Raw genomic sequence first — 23,563 nt, forward strand, 5'->3', positions numbered from 1 at the left:
ATAACGCCGCTACTACTGCTAATTTTTGGGGAGAAGAAGTCAAATGTGCTGAAGCAAAATTTCAAACTTTGGAAGCTTTACCCCTCTATTAAAGGGGTAAACGTTCAAGGATTGGACCAAGAAATGAGAGCACAAAGTTTGGATTCCCATAGCTTACAGAGCTATTCATTCTTCTTCTTCATAGTTCTCATTGAATATTCTATATTCTTAGTCTAATCTTTCTTTATTTCAATGGTAAAAGGTATTACATTGAGGATTGTAAAAAAAAGTCATTGAGTGAAAAAAGGTAGAGAGAGTTAGACTTGGAGAAAAGTTTATGTTTATTTCAGAAATCCTTTGCATGTATTTCTATTTTATTTTCATGAACCTGAGGGAATTCACTTGCAAGTTAGGTGAGCACTTTGCTGTTGAAAGCTAGGTGAGTTCCTAGTCAAATCTGGGTTGGGTAGAAGCTAGATTTGACCCAGATAGGATTCGGTAGAATCCTAGAAAAGTTGGTGAATGTGATCTTGTTGAAAGATAGTGAAATTTTGTCATTGTTGTGATGGAGACTAGATGTAGGCTATATTGTACTGAGTGGTTGAACCAGGATATATGGTTGTGTCACTTCTCCTTTTCTTCTCTGTTTCTGGTTTTATACTTTAGGAGACAAAACAAAATAATCTCCTACTTATTCTATGTAGCTAGACATCACAGCTATATACCTTGCACACAATTCAATTCTGGCTCCTCCTTGGACAAAACACAAAATAAAAATATCTCCTACCTTTCATTTGAGGCAACTCTACAGAATCTAAAAGTTCCATTCAATTCTAAGATTACTCAAGCAAAGTTAAAAGAGGCCTAAATTCAATTCTCCTTCTCTAAGCCACTGATATCCATCAATTGGTATCATAGCTTGCTATCAAAGAGATCAAGCTTCACAGCTTGGAGGAAAGATACAGATGGCCAACAATATGGGATCCAACCCAGTGACTTACACTCTGATAGAAGGGCAATCTAACAATAAACCTCCATTTTTAGTAGAAAAAATTACAACTACTAAAAAGAAAGAATAAAAATCTATGTAAAATAGGTAGATTACAACCTCTGGAAGATAATCATGAATAGTCCTCAAATTCCAACCAAAATAAGTGTTGAAAGAGTTGTAACTCCTAAAGTAGAAGCATAATTGAATGACGACGACAAGAAAAAGTTGGAACTCAATGCCAAGGCAGTCAACATGCTGAATTACACCATCAGTTTTGAGGAATACCGGAAGGTTTCTATATGCAAAATAGCAAAAAAAATTGAGATAAGCTCTAAGTTACACATGAGGGCACCAAGAAAGTAAAAGAAACAAGGATTGCCATGTTGAACAAGAAGTATGAAATGTTTACTATGAAGGAAGGAGAATCAATATATGAAATGTTTGAGAAATTCTCTTTCACTATAAATAGCTTAGATGCTATGGGAATTACTCATTCCGAGCAAGTGCTGGTGAGGAAAGTCTTGAGAAGTCTAACAAAAGAGTGAGAAACTAATGCTATTGTTATCTTTAAAAGTAGTAAGCTAACCCAAATGACCAGTGATGAGTTTATTAGCTTACAAAATCACTCACATAAAAAAGACACAAAAAAGAAAGGAGTGGCTCCTAAGTCTTGTGTTGAAATAGTGGAAGATGATTCCAGTGAATGTTTATCAGATGACGAGATTGTATTTTTTTGCTAGAAAACTTAGAAGGCTGATGAGGCAAAAAAGAAGGAGCAAAGAAGACAACTAATGCATGATCAAATTTGAATTTGTTGAATTAAATCAAAATTTAGGTGTTTTAGACCACCATGAATGATACTTTGAGTTGTTTTATAATTTGATTGAGTTCAAGTAGCGTTCAAAAAAATTTGGCAAAGTTTAGAAAGAAGAAAAGGAGCCAGTTACATTCAGAAGGTGGTGCCAAACTTCACCCATTCAAGTTTGGTACCAAGAGCACAAAAAATCCACAATTTTGTTCGGCCATAGTGGCGCCAAACTTGATCCAGCTCAAGTTTGGCGCCAAGATCATACAATACTCACAATTTGGTTCCGTAATGGTGGTGCCAAATGCCGCATCATTGGCGTTTGGCATCGTGAATGTTGGAATGAATGCCAAGTTATGTGAGTGTGGCACCAAACTTGATCCAGCTCAAGTTTGGCACCAAACTCCTGATCTCGAAAGGCTTCCGCGTGATCTTCATAGAATCTTTTAAATTAATTTAGTTTTTAGAATTAGTTTTGAATTAAGAAAAGATATTTTTATGTTTTATAAATAATATTTTACATTAATTACGATTAGATATAAAAGGAGAAGATATCTTAGCCTGGGGCTTCTGTTTCGCCTCTTCCGCGTTTTACACTTTTTCTCTGCTTGAGTTTTTCCGCACTATGAGCAACTAAACCTCCATTGTTAAGGTTAGAAACTCTGTTTATTTGGATGGATTAATAACTATTATTTTCTACTTCTGATTTATGCATTGATTTACATTTAAGAATCAGTTTCGTTCTTCATCCTACTGATTAAAGTATATTGGAAAATAGCTCTTTTCTAACTTGAATTCTTGTTGAATTTTGAAAAAGCTATCTAACCTGAATAATAGCTTGAAATTGAATTCTCATAACTCTCTAATTATCTGGATTTAATGTGATACGTGACATATAATCTATATCATATTTGGATTATTAGGATTTTGTGTGGCTTATAAACTAGGGTATGAACTTAAACCCTCTAATTAGATTAAGTGCAAGGAATTGGTGGTTAATTGAGTTGAGAACTGCATTAGGAATTGTTGATGCTGAATTCTTAAATTAAATTGATGAAATTTCTTTCGGATTGTTTTTGTCTCTTAGATTGATAGGAGATAAAAACTGGACAGATGATGACTCCCTCTAAATTTTTGAAATATCAGACTAAGTGTTGGTAAGATTAAGTGATATGGGTCAAAACTGTATCTTTAGTGATCCATTGTGTTTCCTTAAAACTACCATTGGGTCCAAAAGAAAGAAGTTATATTCTATGATGTGGGCCTCATTGTTTGCATTGATCATTCAAATAAAAAAAACTATTTGCTTTTAAAGTTTCAATACAAGTCAAAACAAATTCAGTTGTTCAAAATTTTATATTTGACTTTCTTTTTAAAAATGCTTGCTTGCATTTTTAAATTTAAAATTCTTTGAAACACCTTTCATTTTATATTGATTTATGTTCTCAAAAAGGATAGTTCAAAGCATTTATAATAGTTATTACTTGATAACTTCTCATCTTCTCTATCACTCCCTCATTCTCACTCATTGTGCTTTCATAAATATGAGAAAGAAAGTTTCAACTCGAAGAGGTACTAGTACTTTTTGTCCTACACGAAACCCACAATAAAAGGGACAAGTCCATACCCACATCCAAATTCATTCCCATTCTTTCTCACACTCCTCTCTTATTCCAAAACCAATGGCACAAACCAAAAATCCCTCTCGACATCCATTCATTGTAACCACTGATATATGATGACACATCTAGAACAAATGCTGCAAAAGGGAAGAGACATGTGATGGATAAAGAACTTCTAATTTCTCTACCTCCTTGTTCATCCTCTTGTCCTCAAAGACGTTCAGCACCATCTAGTCGCCCCTCCAAATCGAAGACCTTTTCTTAACTCAATGAAAGAACCCACAAATCTTGATCCTGTTGGTTATAAATCCCATTTCGGTAGCTGTCTTTATTCTCATTATGATCCTTATCATTTTTCATTAAGTATGAACTATGAATTTCATAAATCTATTGTTTCTAAAAGTCCTCTGTGTTCTACTTATGTGGTTGATCTGAATGTTCTAGTTGAAAAAGAGATTGATTTTAAAAAAAAAACTTTGTTTACTTGGACTGGGAGAAACTTTTTGGAATCAGAAAATCAGTCTATCCTGATCTAGTTAGAGAATTCTATGCCAACATGTACTACCATGAAAAAAATATTCACTCATATGTTAAAGTCAATAAAATACATTTGAACAAAGAATCTCTTAGTGATGCCCTGGATTATTACGATGTTGGTGTCAATGCCTACATCTCAAAAAAATGGAATAATGATCTAGGTATATCACACAAGGATGTGTTGGCTAACATTTGTGAGAACATCTCACTCATGGACGGTATGACTCCTAACCACAAAACCCTAGGTCCTATTAAATCCTAACTTCACTATCTCATTACTCACATTTTCATACCCCAAAATGATTCATATCAATGAGTTACTCTGTGTGATACTTTAGTTCTCTATGCCATTCTCAACAAAATTGAAATCTCATTTGCTTACTTGATGATGCGCCATATGCATGATTGCATTAAAAGTGACACAAATATTTTGCTACTATATGACATATTTTTAACTTGCATTTTTGAGTATTTTGATGTTGATCTGAACAATGAGCACCAAAAGAATAGAATTTCATCTCGTAAGGATGGTGGTGCAGTCAAACAGACAAAAAGAAAAAGAACTAAGGCCACTAGAGACACAGTTATGGAGGAAAAAGAAGATGAGAGTACCTATCCTCTCTCGGCTGCAAGCACATCAAATTCGAACAAATATTTGACTAATAGAATTGTCAAGGATGTGTTACAAGAGTTTGTCAATCTTATAAAGTAAATGATTAATTACAGTCAATAAGTTAGGAGACTTGCAATACAAAATGAAAATTCATTATGAAAGTCTCAAAACAGGGTTGAGGTACTACTAAAGTACCTTGACTCATTGGAAGATGATCAAATATTGTCTGAACATGGAGAAAAAGACATTCTGGGAACTGAGGATGAGGAATTTAATGTCTAACTCCTATTTGATGCTGCTATTTTTTAAGAAATTATTTTCTGATGTTACAATTTATGGTCTTTGATATTTTTGAATATTGTTTACTTAACTTTGGATGACTGTAATAGTTGTAGACACTTAACTTTGAACTATTTTACTCTGATATACTGTTTTGGACACTCAACAACTTTTGTGCAGGTATACTTACTTTTCTTGATAATAAAAGGTGAGTAAATAAAAGAAAAATAAATTGTTAAGCTAATTATTTATTTAATGATATGATTATTTGAGGTTGGCTGATGTTTTAAAAGTATTGATTGTAGCTCTTATTAGTATCTTTGATCAATATCACTGATGTTTCAATTAATTTTTTATCACTATTATGATTACTGTTTGCTAATAAGTTGAGGCTATTTGATGATTTTGTTAGGATAAATAGTCTTGTAAATAATTGCTAGTGATCACATAGGTTCTCTCATGAATAAAACTGTTTGTAAAGTTTATGGATGATTGGCATTGGTTCTATGTATATTTTTGTTAATCACAGGTTGAAAAATGTAAACATTCAGAAGAAGTCAAGTGAATAGAAGAAAGGGGGAGTTTTACAATCAAAGTGAAATTATTAAAGGAAAGTTCCTAAAAACTATTCTTATTTCTTTTTCAATTCATTTTATAATGTTTATCATCAAGGGAGAGATAGTCGAGTTTGAAGAACTAACAACATATTATTGATGATGATTAAATATTATTATTGGGTTAAAAGTCTAATTATGTGTGTGATTAGTTTGTTAATTGTGCAAGAAATTAAACTAACCAAACTGGCCCAATAACAAGCAAACAAAGTCCAACAATGATTCAGATCCATAAGCTCCAAGAAAATGAGTGGCTGAATACAAATCACACTCTCAGGCCTACATACACCAATAAGTTTCAAAGAATAAGTGGTTGAATATAATTCACACTATTTTCATAACTCCAATTGGTGATCCAAACCCATTTAATTAAATTAGTGGCTAAGCAATGGAACTTAAATTCCATCAGAACAAAACACCACACCACCGAACCAAATTCTCTCTTTTCCATCACCCATGTGAAATCACAAAAGTAAAGCAAAGAAAACAAGAAGTTTTGATCAGGGCTAAATAAAAAAAGCTAGGGTAAAGGTAAAGATCACATCTGAAGGCTCATCATAAAAATCTTTTCATTTTTTTATTATATTAAAGCTTGTGGAAGAAAACCTTCTCTCTACATACAATGAATTGAAAAGCTCAAGGATTTGAAGGTTATGGAGCTTTGCAAAGAATCAATGGACAAAAAAGTTACTTGAAGTCAAAGCACAAATAAAGGACTCAGATTCGAGAAGAAATTTGAAAAAGGATGAAAGAGAAGATAAAAGGTATGGATGCATGTATGGTTCAATCACTGCTTCTACTCTATCTCTCTTTTGTGATGCTGCTGCTGCTAAATTTTGGGGATAAAAAGTTAAATGTGTTGAAGCAAAGTTGTAAGATTTGAAAGCTTTACTCCTCTATTAAAGGGGTAAATAGACAAGGATTAGAACAAAGAGTGAAAGCACAACGTTTGGATTCCCATAACTTACAGAGCTATTCATTCTTCTCCTTCTTGGTTCTGATCTCATTGAATATTCTGTTTTCTCAGTCTTATCTTCTTTTATTTCAATGGTGAAGGGCATTACAATGAGGATTGTAAGAAAAAGTCATTGAGTAAAAAGAGGTAGAAACAGTTAGACTTGGAAAAAAGCCTATGTTTATTTCATAAATTCTTTGTATGTATTTCTGTTTTGTTTTCATAAACTTGAAGGGATTTTCTTGCAAGCTAGGTGAGCACTTTACTATTAAAAGCTAGGGTGAGTTTCTAGTCAAATCTGATTTGGTAGAAGCTGGATTTGTTCCAGATAGGATTAGGTAGAATCCTAGAAAAATTGGTGAATGTAAACTTATTCAAAGATAATAAAATTCTGTGATTGTTGTGATGGAGACTGGATGTAGGCTACATTGCACTAAATAGCTGAATCAGGATATATGATTGTGTCACTTCTCTTTCTCTTCTCTTTTTTTAGTTTTATACTTTAGGAGACAGAATAAAATAATCTCCTCTTACTTATTCTATCCAATTAGACTTCACAGCTATATGCCTTGCACACAATTCAGTTTTGACTCTAGAAGACAAAATAAAAATATCTCCTATCTTTTACCTGAGATAACTTTACAGAATCCAAAAGTTTCATCCATTTTTAAGATTACTCAAGCAAAGTTAAAAGAGATCTAGATTCAACCCCCTTTTCTAAGACACTGATATCCATCATAATCAAAGATAAATGATTAAGAGTCACAGTTTATATATATATATATATATATATATAACAATAACTAATATTAGATATTGTAAGTTGTGAAATTATAATATTTTAAAAAATAATGCATTAGATAATTTAAATTTTGATAAGTTTAAACAATTTTAGAAAAAAATATTAAAAATTTACATGTTAATTCATAAGTTTTTTTTTCAAAAAAAATTGTCCATAATCTATGATTAATATTTATATAATTTGTGAAAGTAAGTAATGTAAAAAATATTAATAGGATGATTATTGGTGCTCAAATGATAGAAATAAGATTATATTAATTTTATTTATTGAATAATCTAAATTTATAAAATTAAATATTCATAATATGTATATTAAAGTAAAAAATAATATATTCATAAATAAAAAATTATTATTAAAAGTTGAATATATAAATAAAAAATAAATTATAATTTGAAAAAATATCTTTAGAATTTGTTATATAAATAATAAAAGTTAAATATCTATATAAATTAAATTATTTAAGATAATTAATTAGTTATAATTTATTTAGTTTAATAATTTAGAAAAAAAATTAAAAACATTTTTAAAAATATATCACGTAAACTTTATCGTTAATTGTTAACTTGATTTTAATATGATATAATAGATATAATAGATAATTGATATCCTAGTGACATGGATTAATCAAGGGTAAACAATGTATAAAATATAAAGTAATACATATCTTTGATATGCTAATAATATATATCCATACTTATTGACTTGTATATCGGAGGCATGTTCTATTTGTATCAAAATAAAAAGTACTTTTAGATATTATCATTGATATGCCTAGAAAAAAAAGATCAATTAGACATAAAATAAAACAATAAATTAATTTGTATTTATTATATTTAATTATATATTAAAATAAATAATAAATTATTTATTTTATTATACATTTTATATATTAATGAATCAAAATAACTGATATAATGAATTACATATAATTAATGAATTGATATAAATTATAATAAATTATGTCATATTTAAATACTCAATCAAATAATAAATTAGTTGATATAATTAATTTATCATAATGAATTGTAATTAATAAATTAAAAAATAAATAAAAAAATATTTTTAAAAGTACATCACGTCAGTTTTATCATTAAGTGTTGAAATTTAATTTTTATATAATATATAATAAAATAATAGATAATAAATAATAAATAATAGATTAAATAAAAAAATATAGTTACAAAAAATTACTTATGTTAATTCAATTAAATTAATTAAAAGAATAATTTATACTTTTTTATAAATAAAAATATTATTAATTATATATTTTTATTTTTAATTAATATTTTTTCCTTACCAAATAATTAATATTTTTTGCTTACCAAATTCGGTTTTGTTTATTGTTTTAAGATTTTGATTACGTATCATTACTCATACAACAATAAAAGCAAAACAGTACATTTTCCAAATTGGATGGTGCTTGGAGCCTTCAACATTCGGATAGCTTAGCCACATCTGGAGACTTGAAAATAAAATGAATCCGTACAAAATCATCCTATGATCTTTTAATTTCACATTTAATTTTTCCTGAGTTTTACATTAATTTACCTCTTTTGCCGTTTAGACTTACGCATGCCTACCAACGAGGAAGGAAAGAAATGTTCCAACAACCAAGAATAGAGTGAAAAATTGTCTCATCATTACAAAATAAATTTTATTGAATATATATATATATATATATATATATATATATATATATATATATATTATAGAATATAATGTTTATTATTTATTATTTAATAATATTTTTAAATTTTAAAATAAAAATAAATAAAAATATTATTAAAATATAAAAATCTAAATTTAATATTGTTGTTGTACATAAATACCGGAATTATTATGATAATAGTCATGGTAATTTGAAATTATTTATTCATATGCCACTATTTTACCAAAGAAACAACTGATTTGTTATTTTATTTTTAATTATGATTGTTTATAACACTACAAAAAAAGCAGTATTTGAATAATTAATTTTAAAATAATAGCTTTTTAATAATAATTAAAAAAAGTGATATATTAGTAAAAAAGTCTGGTATACTTCACATACATTTATATATAATTAATATCTCCTATCCGTTTTTCCCTCTTCAACGCAAAGTTCTATCTTATATGTGATTTTCTCTTGTTATAGGACCCACACACATGGCATCATGAGAGAATTTGATGAATCCTATAACAGAAATTATTTAATGATGCAAGTTATGCAAGGAAAAATATGGGAAGCAAGAAGGGTCAAGTTCGGCATATGACAGTGTCATTTAGTTGATTATATATATTATAGTTTTATAAATAAAATAAAATGTTTAAAGAGGTTAGAGATATGCTGTGATTTTGGTAAATTTATCAATACTAATCTCACTGAAACGTTCTAGCTAGCTAAGGGAAATAATGATATTGGTTTTCCCATTTATGATATTGTAATACAGAACTTAAGATACGAAAGTAAAACAAAAACAAACAGAAAAAGAAAAAAAACAACTTAATTAAAGGCTATGTATGAAATATGGTCATTGTTGTAGTGTTTAAAAATTAGTATCTAATTTATCAAAATAATAAATATTTAATATTTAATTTAAAAATTATAAAAATAAATTATTTTTAAATATTTAAAATTTAATATAAAAAATAAGTTAACTAAAAATTAAACACCAACTAATATATACTATAGAAACTGTGGACTTTCTTTCCATTTCCATTATTAGATTACTTAATGGGTTGGGATATGGATGCCAGCCTTAGATTTGGAAAACAAAACAAAATTTGAATCAAGCAATAAATTCTTCATCTACCAAGCACATGCAATGGCTTATTAAGCCCCAGCTTTCTTTCAACACTTTCATGAATCCTTTCTATAGCACTTAATATTATGTCTCGGAGTGGTTGGCCCCATGATTTAATTTATTCTATAACTTGCCTGCGCTAGATTAGACTGATTAGTTAAGCTCATAATGAAATTAATTACTTAAGCTTTTTAAACAACTTATGAATTATGATTAAAGTTTTAGCAAAAAGTGTTTCATATAAAAAGGAATGTTTTCCTAAAATTGAATCCATCTATTATTCATAGGCTCTAAATTATTGGTTTTATATTGTCAATTTCAATTAATAGTTTAACACCCATATATATACAATCTTTTCTAAGATACTTTCCAATCGTTGTCAAAAGTCAAAACCGCAATTTTTCAGCATTTCACACACACGGCTGAGATGCAATTAATTGCTAAAACAGTAATATTAGAAAAATAAAATAGTTAAAATTTATTTTATTTAATATTTATATATTAATTATTGTAATAATTAATAAATATTAAATAAAATAAATTCTGATAATTTTTAATTAATTTTTATCAAATATTTTCATATACGAAAACAATAAATAAACAAGCTAGTTATATATTATTTGATTCGAAAAATAATTAACAACATATGAGTGATCAGATTATGCACATGGCATAGATTATCATATATATGTACATTTACTTAATCTAATCTAATGATGATGTAGAAACCAAAGAAATAGTCATGCAATAATTTTTTTTAGTTTTTTCTTGTTTCAATTGGCGTCGTCATAATATATACATGTGTGTGTGTGTGTGTGATGAATTCATCGAACTGAACGCATGATGAATACTAATAACTAGAAAAAGATAAAAATTCTTATACAAATACTAAAAGAAGTATTAGAGACTCGAGTTTAAACATCAGACATTCATCACATGTAAAATAAATATAAATCACAAATACTAAAAGAAGTATTAGAGACTAATATTTTTATTAATAATAATAATAATAATAATAATAATAATAATAATAATAATAATAATAATAATAATAATACATGTTTCTTGAATATAATTAATAAAATATACTTTTATGGTAAGTGTAGTGTAGTGATTATGTGATATTTTGTTAGTGTAGATGATGATAGTCCGTTTTTTTTTTATTTTGATTTTCTGGTAGAATCAATTATGCCAACTTAGCAAATCAGTTATAATTCTAACCAGCACACATTATGCACTTATATTTTTTAATATAAATATTTGTACTATAGTCAATTGTGATCATTTCTGATCAATCTCAGTTTATTAATACACACATTGAATCTCTTAATTTTTCTCTTTTTTTTTTCCTTCTCTATATTGATACTTCTTCTTCTCCAAACCACTGATATCTCATATGCTATCGGAGTAAATTCTGATCTATGGATCACGACGTTTCTTTTGCAACACCAGTGATAGCTTCACAAGCATCAATGTTGACAATTGTAAATTTTTCAGCTACAATCAAACTCAATAAAGATAACTTCAAGGCATAGAAGCAGCAAGCTCTTGCTTGTATAAAAGCAAACAAATTATAGAAATACATCACTACATTTTCAATTCCAAGAAAGTTCTATTCTAATCAAGATCAAGCTGAAGGAAAAGTATCGCAAAAATTTGAAGCGTGGGAACAACGGGATGAGTGTTTAGTTGCATGGATACTTTCTATGATGAGTGAAATTTTTGTCAATAAGGTAGTTGAATATGAGTATGCACATGAAATTTGGAAGTCGCTGGAGGAATATTTTACGGCAAGGCTCAAATCAAAGATAAGAATACTAAAGGCACAATTGAAAGGGATCAAGAAACACAGCACAACAGTGATTGAATATGTAACCAGAATTAAAAAGGTAGCTAACGCTCTATCTGCTCTTGGTGCTCCACTTTCAAAGGAAGAATACTTTGATGTGCATTAGGAGGATTAGATGAAGAATTCAGTGCTTTCATCACTATAGTAAATTCAAGAATTGATTCTATGACTGTTAGTGAACTTAAATCACAACTTTTTGCACAAGAAGTGAATGATAGGTTCAGAAAGATAGATCTTAGTATGGTTCATGCCAATTTAGCTCACAAAGAGACAGGCTCAAACAAAGCAAGCAGTGAGCTGGTACCAGCAGAAGAATCTTATGACAACTATTATGCCAGAGGACAACAATCAGGAAGAAGAGGCAGAGGAAGATACTTCAGAGGAGGTAGATTATGTTGGCAAGGAAGCAGGCCCCAATGTCAGCTATGTGAAAGGATTGGACGCACAGTCTGACAATGTTTTCACAGATTCAACTAAAACTATCAAAATTCTCAACTCCATCACCTCAATAGAGGTCCTCTACCATCACATGGTACTTTCCATCAACAATCTCAGCTTGCTCAACATTCCTACCAGCAAAGCACAGTCCATCAGAGTCTTCATCAAGCTTTGCTCACCACCAAGAACATTGATAAGGGGTGGTATCTAAACTCAGGAGCATCTCATCACATCACGTTTGACCAGATGAACTTAATTGACAACTCAGAATATGAGGGGCCTGAACAAGTGTTTAGAGATAATAGAAAAAGTATGAGTATTGCTAATATTGAAAAGCCTATCATGCATGCATCTATATCAAATAAATTTTTCAAATTTCATAACTTACTTCATGTACCCACTATTCCAAAGATTTTGGTGAGTGTCTCAAAGTTTGCACTAGATAATGGTGTATTCTTTAAATTTTATTCTAGCCTTATGTGTGTGCTGTCAAATGCTAGGAATCCAAGAAGATTCTGTTCCAAGGCCAACTTAAAAATGGCTTGTATAGATTTAATGATATCCAAATTTTAAGACCAATCTAGAAAATAGATAAAGTACATGTTTCACAAGCTTTTGATGCTGAAAAGAAAAAATAAATCAATGCCAATATTCAATGCCAATGTTACAAATGTGATCAATAAGGCACAAAATAAAATTTAAAAAGAAACTAGCAATAACAATAGCAATAGCAGTGAACAAAGAGAAAAGAAAAAAGAAGAATCAAGAAAAGAGAAAGAAGAATCAAGAGAAGCAGTATGCAAAAAAAAGAAGAAATAGAAAAATCAAGTTACTGTATAAAAAGTATGTCTGGTTGTAATAATAGTGCAGTAAAAAATAATATGTCTAGTGTAGTAAAGAGCAATTTTTGTAACAATTTGTGCAATAAAACTGCCAAAAGCACCTTATACAATAAAATGATAGGTCTTGTCCAAAAGTATATTCTGATGAAATTGTATGCCTTGATGGTGTTAATTCAAATAAATTTGCTGGTTTAGTCACAGATTCTAGAACTGATCATGATTCTATTGCATCTTTTTGCAACTACAAATAGATTTACTATAATAGTCACAAATTATATTGCTGATGATATAATTAATGCCTTTCATAATACTTACAATGTCGTATACAGTGTTCCCATTGACAGTCCTCATATCCCTCCCAAAAATACCATACCTGATAGCACTTCCCTTCTAACCTATGACACCAAAAACTGCACCACAGCTAATTTCATTACCCTTAAAAATACCAAATTTGATAGCTCTGTTTCTAAAGATACAACCAATGCCTCTTACAATACTTACAATACACTACCCACTCTCACCAATGACAGTTCTCATATCCCTCCCAAAAATACCAAACTTAACAGCAGTTCCATCCCAAACCATGACACTAGAAACTATATCACTAACATCATCACCCTTGAAACCACCAAACCTAATAGCAGTTCCTTACCGAACCATAACACTAAAGACAATATCACAGCTATTACCATTATCTTTGACCTATGGCACAAAAGGCTTGGACAACCCTTTCAACAAATCACCAAAGTTGTATTAAACAAGACCAATATTTTCTTTTTCCAAGCTACCAGTACCTCTTTTTTCTGTGAACCCTGCACCATAAACAAAATTCACTAGCTCTCCTTTTCACACTCACAAACTCAATACACACAACCCCTAAAGCTAGTCTTCTCTGACCTTTGGGGGCCGTCACCACACCCTAGTAAATTTGGATTTAAATATTATACATATTTTATTGATGCATACAGCAGATATACCTGCACCTTTTTTCTCCAAACCAAAGCTCAAACATTCACAGCCTTTTGTCATTATAAAACCATGCTTGAACATTGAATTGGCCATAAAATTCTAGCACTCAAACTGAGAATGGTGGAGATTACATCAAAAATCTTCAATCAGTACCTTAAGGATCATGGCATCCAACACAAACTCATTTGTCTTCACACACACCAACAAAATGGTTGTATAGAGAAAAAGCACAAGCACCTAATAGAAATTTCTCTTATCCTTCTATCCCAAGCATCCTTACCTCTCTCTTTTTGGGATGAAGCTATCTTAACCTCTACTTATCTCATCAATAGGCTCTACACTCCAACCTTAAACCTCAAATCACCCTTAGAAGTCTTATTCAACACCATTCCTAACTATAGTGCACTAAAAATCTTTGGTTGTGCCTGCTATTCCTGGTTAACACCATACAACAAACACAACTTTGACTATAAGTTCACCAAGTACATTTTCTTAGGATACAAATCTGACCACAAAAAGTACAAGTGCCTAACACCATCAGGCAGAATCTATATGGCCAAAAATGTCTTCTTCAATGAGTAGAAATTTTTTTATTCAACACTTTTTACCACACCTCATACCTCACAATCCACAAAACCAGAGCCTTAAAAAATCATACACCACATAGCTACCTTTTTCAATCACCTTGCATAGTCATTCATGATACACCTTTCACTAGTGCCAATTCCATATCTAATTCATTACAAACTGCACATGTTCATGTCTCAGATATTGAGTCTAGAACTAATATTATTGAAAATACAGATTTCTTTGAGACTATTCCATTGCACGTTGAAATTGGACCACATGTACAATTTATTTCTACCACTGCACCTATAACTATATCATCTCAATCTGACACTCACTTTCACAATATCTCTACTGTTGTGCACAACACTCATTCCATGCAAAGCAAGAGCAAAAGTGGTATCATCCAGCCTAAAGTATTTACCACCACTTTCACCCCAAATATCGAATCAGCCACAAGTCTTCCAAAATCAATTGCTCAGGCCCTTACCATACTACACTGGAGATAGGCTATGGAAGAAGAGTATTCAGCTTTGATGAAGAATAACACATGAAAATTAGTTGATCCACCTTCACATTCAGCATCCATAGGCTACAAATGGGTATTTCAAGTAAAAAAAAAAACTTGATGGAACAATTCAAAAGTACAAGGCAAGACTTGTAGTAAAGGATTTTCATTAAAAGCAGGGGGTTAATTATGACCAGATATTCATTTTTGTAGTCAAACCTATAACTCTTCGAATAATGCTCAGCACAGCCCTTGCAAAAGGGTGGAAAGTTTACCAATTCGACTTTAACAATGCTTTTCTCAATGATAATATATATATATATATATATATATATATATATATATATATATATATACACACAACAACCAGAGGGATTCACCTCCTCAAACTCTCATCAAGTATGCAAGCTACAAAGATCTCTCTACGCCCTGAAGCATGTCTCGCGAGCTTGGTTCACAAAACTCAGTTCGTTCAGCATTAGTACTACACCAGTTTGGCTTCACAAGCACCAAGTCAGACCTATCTCTCTTCACCAAATTCACTCCTTCCTCAGCTACATACATTCTGGTCTATGTGGATGATATTCTTGTAATTGACAATTCAGAATCAGAAATCAAATCCACCACCACTTAGCTGCACAACACCTTCTCTTTAAAAGAACTAGGTGAAATGAATTACTTTCTTGGGATTGAAGTTAAGCACATCACCAATGGACCTTAGCCTTAAAGAAAACCAAGTATATTCAGGATCTTCTCAAATGAGTTGAAATGAGCAATGCCAAACCAGTACCCACTCCTATAATTTCCTCTCTTAAACTTTCTACCCTTGGTGATGATACCTTCAATGATTCTACACTTTATTGGTCAATTGTTGGGAGTTTACAGTATGCTACAGTCACAAGGCCCAAAATTTCTTTCTCAGTCAATGATGAGCGGATATTTTATACTCTTTTTGGTATCATTTTCATATAGTTTTTATTATGTTTTGTTTAAGTTTTATGATGATTTCAGGTATTTTCTGGCTGAAATTGAGGAAATTTGGAAAAAGTTTGATTCAGAGACAGAGAAAGGACTGCAGATGCTGTCAGGATCTGACCTTCGTGCACTCGAAGGATCTTTTCTGGAGCTACAGAAGTCAAAATGGGGCGCTCTCAATGGCTATGAAAAGCTAACATCCAGGGATTTTCCGAAATATATAATAGTTCATACTTTACTCAGTAAATGAATGTCCAAAACTGGCGTTCAACGCCAATACTCCACCCTCTTCCTAGCGTTGGACGCCCAAAAGGGAGCAGTGATGAGCGGATAATTTGTATGCTTTTTGGCATTGTTTTTAGTATGTTTTTAGTATGATTTAGTTAGTTTTTAGTATATTTTTATTAGTTTTTAGTTAAAATTCACTTTTCTGGACTTTACTATGAGTTTGTGTGTTTTTCTGTGATTTCAGGTATTTTCTGGCTGAAATTGAGGGATCTGAGCAAAAATCTGATCCAGAGACTCAAAAGGACTGCAGATGCTGTTGGATTCTGACCTCTCTGCACTCGAAGTGGATTTTCTGGAGCTACAGAAGCCCAATTGGCGCGCTCTCAACGGCGTTGGAAAGTAGACATCCTGGGCTTTCCAGAAATATATAATAGTCCATACTTTGCCCAAGATTTGATGGCCCAAACCGGCGTTCAAAGTCACCTCAAGAAATTCCAGCGTTAAACGCCGGAACTGGCACCTAATTGGGAGTTAAACGCCCAAACTGGCACTAAAGTTGGCGTTTAACTCCAAGGAGAGTCTCTACACGAAAATGCTTCATTGCTCAGCCCAAGCACACACCAAGTGGGCCCGGAAGTGGATTTTTATGTCATTTACTCATCTTTGTACACCTTAGGCTACTAGTTATCTATAAGTAGGACCTTTTACTATTGTAAAAAAGATCTTTTGGATCATGTTTTGATGATTGAACCCTCTTTGGGAGGCTGGCCATTCGGCCATGCCTAGACCTTGTTCTTATGTATTTTCAACGGTGGAGTTTCTACACACCATAGATTAAGGTGTGGAGCTCTGCTGTACCTCGAGTATTAATGCAATTACTATTGTTCTTCCATTCAATTCCGCTTGTTCTTTGTCCAAGATATCACTTGTTCTTCAACATGATGAAGGTGATGATTGACGCCCATCACCATTCTCACTCATGAACAAGGTGACTGACAACCATTCTTGTTCTACAAGCATCTGAGGCTTAGTGAATATCTCTTGGATTCCCGATTGCACGATGCATGGTTGATCGCCTGACAACCGAGTGCTCGCCTGACAAATGAGCCAACCATTCCGTGAGATCAGAGTCTTCGTGGTATAGGCAGGACTTGATGGCAGCATTTAAGAGAATCCGGAAGGTCTAACCTTGTCTGTGGTATTCTGAGTAGGATTCAATGACTGAATGACTGTGACGTGCTTCAAACCTGTAACCTACTGGGCGTTAGTGACAGACGCAAAAGAGGGATTCTATTCCGGTAGGGGAGGGAACCAAACCGGTGATTGGCAGTACTGTGACAGAGTGCGTGCATTAGCTTTCACTGCGAGGATGGGAGGTAGCTGCTGACAACAGTGAAACCCTACACGAGCTTGCCATGGAAAGGAGTAAGAAGGATTGGATGAAGGCAGTAGGAAAGCAGAGAGACGGAAGGGAAGGCATCTTCATACACTTGTCTGAAGCTCTTACACCAATGATATACATAAGTATCACTATCTTTATCTTTATATTATTTTCATTCATCATCATATACATTTGAGTTTACCTGACTAAGATTTACAAGATGACCATAGCTTGCTTCAATGCTAACAATCTCCGTGGGATCGACCCTTACTCACGTAAGGTATTATTTGGACGACCCAGTGCACTTGCTGGTTAGTTGTGCGAAGTTGTGTAATGCCATGGAATTGAACCACCAAGTTTTTGGAGTTCATGACCAGGGATTATGAGAGTTGTGAAAAGTATTGTTCACAATTTCGCGCACCAAGTTTTTGGCGCCGTTGCCGGGGATTGTTCAAGTTTTGAGCAAGCTTTTGGTAACAATGCCTGGGATTGTTCTAGTTTGGACAACTGACGGTTCATCTTGTTGCTTAGATTAGGTATTTATTTTTTTTCGAAATTCTTGAAGATGAATTCTAGAGTTTCATGATGATTTGTTGAAATCTGGCTGGCTGAGAAGCCATGTCTAATCTGATTGGACCGAGGTTTCAACTTATCACCACAAGAGCTTGTTGATTTTAATCAATCTTGCTTTTGGAGCAGTGATCTGCTAAGGCTTGGCTGACCTTTGGTCATGTCTAGTGTTTTGGACCGAAGCTTTCTTTGAAAGCTTGGCTGGCTGTGAAGCCATGTCTAATTCCTGGACCGGAGTCTTAGACTAGCATTGCACTGATTCCTGGAATTCTCATTAAGAATTTTGATATCTTTTTCCACTTAATTTTCGAAAAATACAAAAAAAAAATTTACAAAATCATAAAAAACCAAAAATATTTGATCTTTCTTGCTTGAGTCTAGTGTCTCATTTTAAGTTTGGTGTCAAATGCATGTTTTTGTTATATTTTTCGAATCCATGCATGTATTTCTTTGTTTTGATCTTTGAATTCTTCTGGCTTGAGTGTTTATATGTCTCATATAGTGTCAGTAGTATACAAACTGCTAAGTTTGGTGTCTTGCATGCATTGTTATTTGATTCTTGTTGCATTTTGATTATTAAAAATCCAAAAATATTTTTTATTTGTGTCTTCTCAAGTCAATAATACAAGGAATTGAAGATTCAGAACATACTGCAGAGGAATTATACAGAAAAAGCTGGGCATTCAAAATTGCCCAGTGAAGAAGGCAGACTGGCGTTTAAACGCCAGCCAGGGTACCTGGTTGGGCGTTTAACGCCCAAAAAGGGTGCATTTTGGGCGTTAAACGCCAGAATGTATACCATTCTGGGCGTTTAACGCCAGGATGGTGCTAGGGGGAGAATTTTGTTTTCAAATCAATTTTTTTTTCAAGTTTTCAAAGTTTTTCAAAATCAAATCTTTTTCAAATCATATCTTTTCAATCAAATGTTTTCAAAATCAATTTCTTTCCTTTTTCAAAGATACTTACTAACAATTAATGATTTGATTGAACATTTTTTGCCTTTTCTATTAAGAAAGGTTTTATGTTTGAATCATATCTTTTCTTGTTAGGCAAGTCATCAAATCTTTTTAAATCATATCTTTTCAAATTGTTTTCAAATCATATCTTTTCAAATTGTTTTCAAATCATATCTTTTAAAATTGTTTTCAAATCATATCTTCTCAATCACATTTTTTTTTACCCAATCATATCTTCTCAATCACATCTTTTTCAAAATAATTTTCAATCATATCTTTTTAATTTCTGATTCCAAAATCTTTTTCAAAAATCATTTTTTTACTCAGTTTTCGAAAATTAAAGACTATTTTTCAAAATGTTTTCAAAATCTTTTAATTGAATTTTCGAAAATTCTCTTCCCTCCTTCCCACATCCTTCTATTTATGGAGTACTACTCCTTCTTAATGCACAATTCGAACTCTATCTAATCAAGTTCGAATTCTTCTACCTTCTCTTCTTCTATTTTTCTTTTCCTCTGACACTTCAAGGAATCTCTATACTGTGACATAGAGGATTCCATATTTTCTTGTTCTCTTCTCTTTCATATGAGCATGAACAAAGACAAAGGCATTTTTGTTGAAGCTGACCCTGAATCTGAAAGGACCTTGAAGCGAAAGCTAAGAGAAGCTAAGACTCAACTCTCTGTTGAGGACCTGACCGAATTCTTCAAGGAAGAAGAACCCATGGCAGCCGAAAACAACAACAATACCAACAATGCAAGGAAGGTGCTGGGTGACTTTACTGCACCTACTCCTGATTTCTATGGGAGAAGCATCTCTATCCCTGCCATTGGAGCAAACAACTTTGAGCTTAAGCCTCAATTAGTTTCTCTAATGCAACAGAATTGCAAGTTCCATGGACTTCCAATGGAAGATCCTCATCAGTTCTTAGCTGAATTCTTGCAAATCTGTGACACAGTCAAGACTAATGGGGTAGACCCTGAGGTCTACAGACTGATGCTATTCCCTTTTGCTGTAAGAGACAGAGCTAGAATATGGTTGGATTCTCAACCTAAAGAAAGCCTGGACTCTTGGGAAAAGCTAGTCAATGCCTTCTTGGCAAAGTTCTTTCCACCACAAAGATGGAGTAAGCTTAGAGTGGAAGTCCAAACCTTCAGACAGAAGGATGGAGAATCCCTCTATGAAGCTTGGGAAAGATACAAACAATTAATCAGAAGATGTCCTTCAGACATGCTTTCTGAATGGAGCATCATAGGTATTTTCTATGATGGTCTCTCTGAACTATCCAAGATGTCTTTGGATAGCTCTGCTGGAGGATCTCTTCATCTGAAGAAGACGCCTGCAGAAGCTCAAGAATTGATTGAAATGGTTGCAAATAACCAATTCATGTACACTTCTGAAAGGAATCCTGTGAACAATGGGACTAGTCAGAAGAAAGGAGTTCTTGAGATTGACACTCTGAATGCCATATTGGCTCAGAACAAGATATTGACTCAACAAGTCAACTTGATTTCTCAAAGTCTGTCTGGAATGCAAAATGCACCAAACAGTACTAAGGATGCTTCATCTGAGGAAGAAGCTTATGATCCTGAGAACCCTTCCATGGAAGAGGTGAATTACCTAGGAGAACCCTATGGAAACACCTATAATTCTTCATGGAGAAATCACCCAAATCTCTCATGGAAGAATCAAGAGAGACCTCAACAAGGTTTCAATAACAATAATGGTGGACGAAACAGGTTTAGCAATGGCAAGCCTTTTCCATCATCTTCTCAGCAACAGACAGAGAGTTCTAAGCAGAATACTTCTGACTTAGCAACAATGGTCTCTGATCTAATAAAGACCACTCAAAGTTTCATGAATGAAACAAGGTCCTCCATTAGAAATTTGGAAGGACAAGTGGGACAGCTGAGCAAGAAAATTACTGAACTCCCTCCTAGTACTCTCCCAAGTAATACAGAAGAAAATCCAAAAGGAGAGTGCAAAGCCATAGACATGGCCGAATATAGAGAGGAAAGAGAGGAGGAGGACGCCACTGAGGAAGACCTCAGTGGGCGTGTACCAATCTCCTCTGAGTTCCTCAATGAGGAACAATGGGAATCTGAGGCTCAAAATGAGACCATAGAGATTCCATTGGACTTACTTCTGCCTTTCATGAGCTCTGATGAGTATTCTTCCTCTGAAGAGGATGAGTATGTCACTGAAGAGCAAGTTGCTAAATACCTTGGAGCAATCATGAAGCTAAATGACAAGTTATTTGGAAATGAGACTTGGGAGGATGAACCACCTTTGCTCACCAAAGAACTGGATGACTTGTCTAGGCAGAAACTGCCTCAAAAGAGGCAAGATCCTGGGAAGTTTTCTATACCTTGTACCATAGGCACCATGACCTTCAAGAAGGCCTTGTGTGACTTAGGGTCAAGTGTAAACCTCATGCCCCTCTCTGTAATGGAGAAATTAGGGATCTTTGAGGTGCAAGCTGCAAGAATCTCATTAGAGATGGCAGACAATTCAAGAAAACAAGCTCATGGACTTGTAGAGAATGTTTTGGTGAAGATTGAAGACCATTACATCCCTACTGATTTCATAGTCCTAGAGACTGGGAAGTGCATGGATGAATCCATCATCCTTGGCAGACCCTTCCTAGCCACAGCAAAGGCTGTGATTGATGTTGATAGAGGAGAGTTAATCATTCAAGTGAATGAAGAATCCTTGGTGTTTAAGGCCCAAGGACATCCCTCTATCATCATGGAGAGGAAGCATGAAGAGCTTCTCTCAAAACAGAGCCAAGCAGAGCCCCCACAGTCAAACTCTAAGTTTGGTGTTGGGAGGCCACAACCAAACTCTAAGTTTGGTGTTGAACCCCCACATTCAAACTCTAAGTTTGGTGTTGGGAGGTTCCCACACGGCTCTGAGTATTTCTGAGGCTCCATGCAAGTCCTCTGTCAAGCTAATGACATTAAAGAAGCGCTTGTTGGGAGGCAACCCAATGTTTTATAGTTAACTATTTTCTTTTGTTATTTTATCTTTTTTGTAGGTTGATGATCATAAGAAGTCACAAAAACAATGAAAAAAGCAAAAACAAAATGAAAAACAGGAAGAAAAACAGCACACCCTGGAGGAGAAGAAGCTGGCGTTCAAACGCCAGTAATGCTAGCTGTTGGGCGTTTAACGCCCAGTCTGGCACCATTCTGGGCGTTTAACGCCAGAAAGGGGCACCAGACTGGCGTTAAACGCCAGTAAAGGGCAACAACCTGGCGTTAAACGCCAGGAATGGGCACCAGCCCGGTGTTTAACGCCAGAAATAGCTCAAAACGTGATTTTGAGCAACATTTGGTGCAGGGATGACTTTTCCTTGACACCACAGGATCTGTGGACCCCACAGGACCCCACCATCACTCTCTCTCTTCTTCCCCCATTCACCAATCACCTCAATACCTCTTTCCCAAAAACCCTTCACCTATCAAATCTCATCTTTCTCTTCACCACTCACATCCATCCTTCATAAAACCCCACCAACCTCACCCTTCAAATTCAAACCACTTTCCCTCCCAAACCCACCCATAATGGCCGAACCTTTACCCCCCCTCTCTCCTATAAATACCCTTCTTCAACTCTTCATTTTCACACAACCTAAACACCCTTTCTTACCCTTCTTGGCCGAACACACCACCTTCTCCCTCTTCCTCATTTCTTCTTCTTCCACTCTCTTCTTTCTTCTTTTGCTCGAGGACGAGCAAACATTTTAAGTTTGGTGTGGTAAAAGCGTTGCTTTTTCGTTTTTCCATAACCATTTATGGCATCCAAGGCCGGAGAAACCTCTAGAAAGAGGAAAGGGAAGGCAAAAGCTTCCACCTCCGAGTCATGGGAGATGGATAGATTCCTCTCAAGGGTGCATCAAGTCCACTTCTATGAAGTTGTGGCCTTGAAGAAGGTGATCCCTGAAGTCCCCTTTTCACTCAAAAAGGGTGAATATCCGGAGATCCGCCATGAGATCCGAAGAAGAGGTTGGGAAGTACTCACCAACCCCATTCAACAAGTCGGAATCTTGATGGTTCAAGAGTTCTATGCCAATGCATGGATCACCAAGAACCATGACCAAAGTGTGAACCCGAATCCAAAGAATTATCTCACTATGGTTCGGGGGAAATACTTGGATTTTAGTCCGGAGAGTGTGAGGGTGGCGTTCAACTTGCCTATGATGCAAGGAGATGAGCATCCTTACACTAGAAGGGTCAACTTTGATCAAAGGTTGGACCAAGTCCTGACAACCATATGTGAAGAGGGCGCACAATGGAAG

The 23,563-nt window shown here is 33.6% G+C and overlaps 1 non-coding gene across 1 annotated transcript; it reads right to left on the reverse strand.

The window, feature by feature from the left end:
* Positions 1-20,391: 20,391 nt before the first annotated feature.
* LOC130953005 (small nucleolar RNA R71) lies at positions 20,392-20,499 on the reverse strand. The gene has a single exon (XR_009075179.1). It is a non-coding gene; the product is annotated as a small nucleolar RNA R71 (small nucleolar RNA).
* Between the last annotated feature and the right edge of the window lie 3,064 nt (positions 20,500-23,563).

Source organism: Arachis stenosperma, chromosome 9 (genome assembly GCF_014773155.1).
Source record: "Arachis stenosperma cultivar V10309 chromosome 9, arast.V10309.gnm1.PFL2, whole genome shotgun sequence".
NCBI classification, from domain to species: domain Eukaryota; kingdom Viridiplantae; phylum Streptophyta; class Magnoliopsida; order Fabales; family Fabaceae; genus Arachis; species Arachis stenosperma.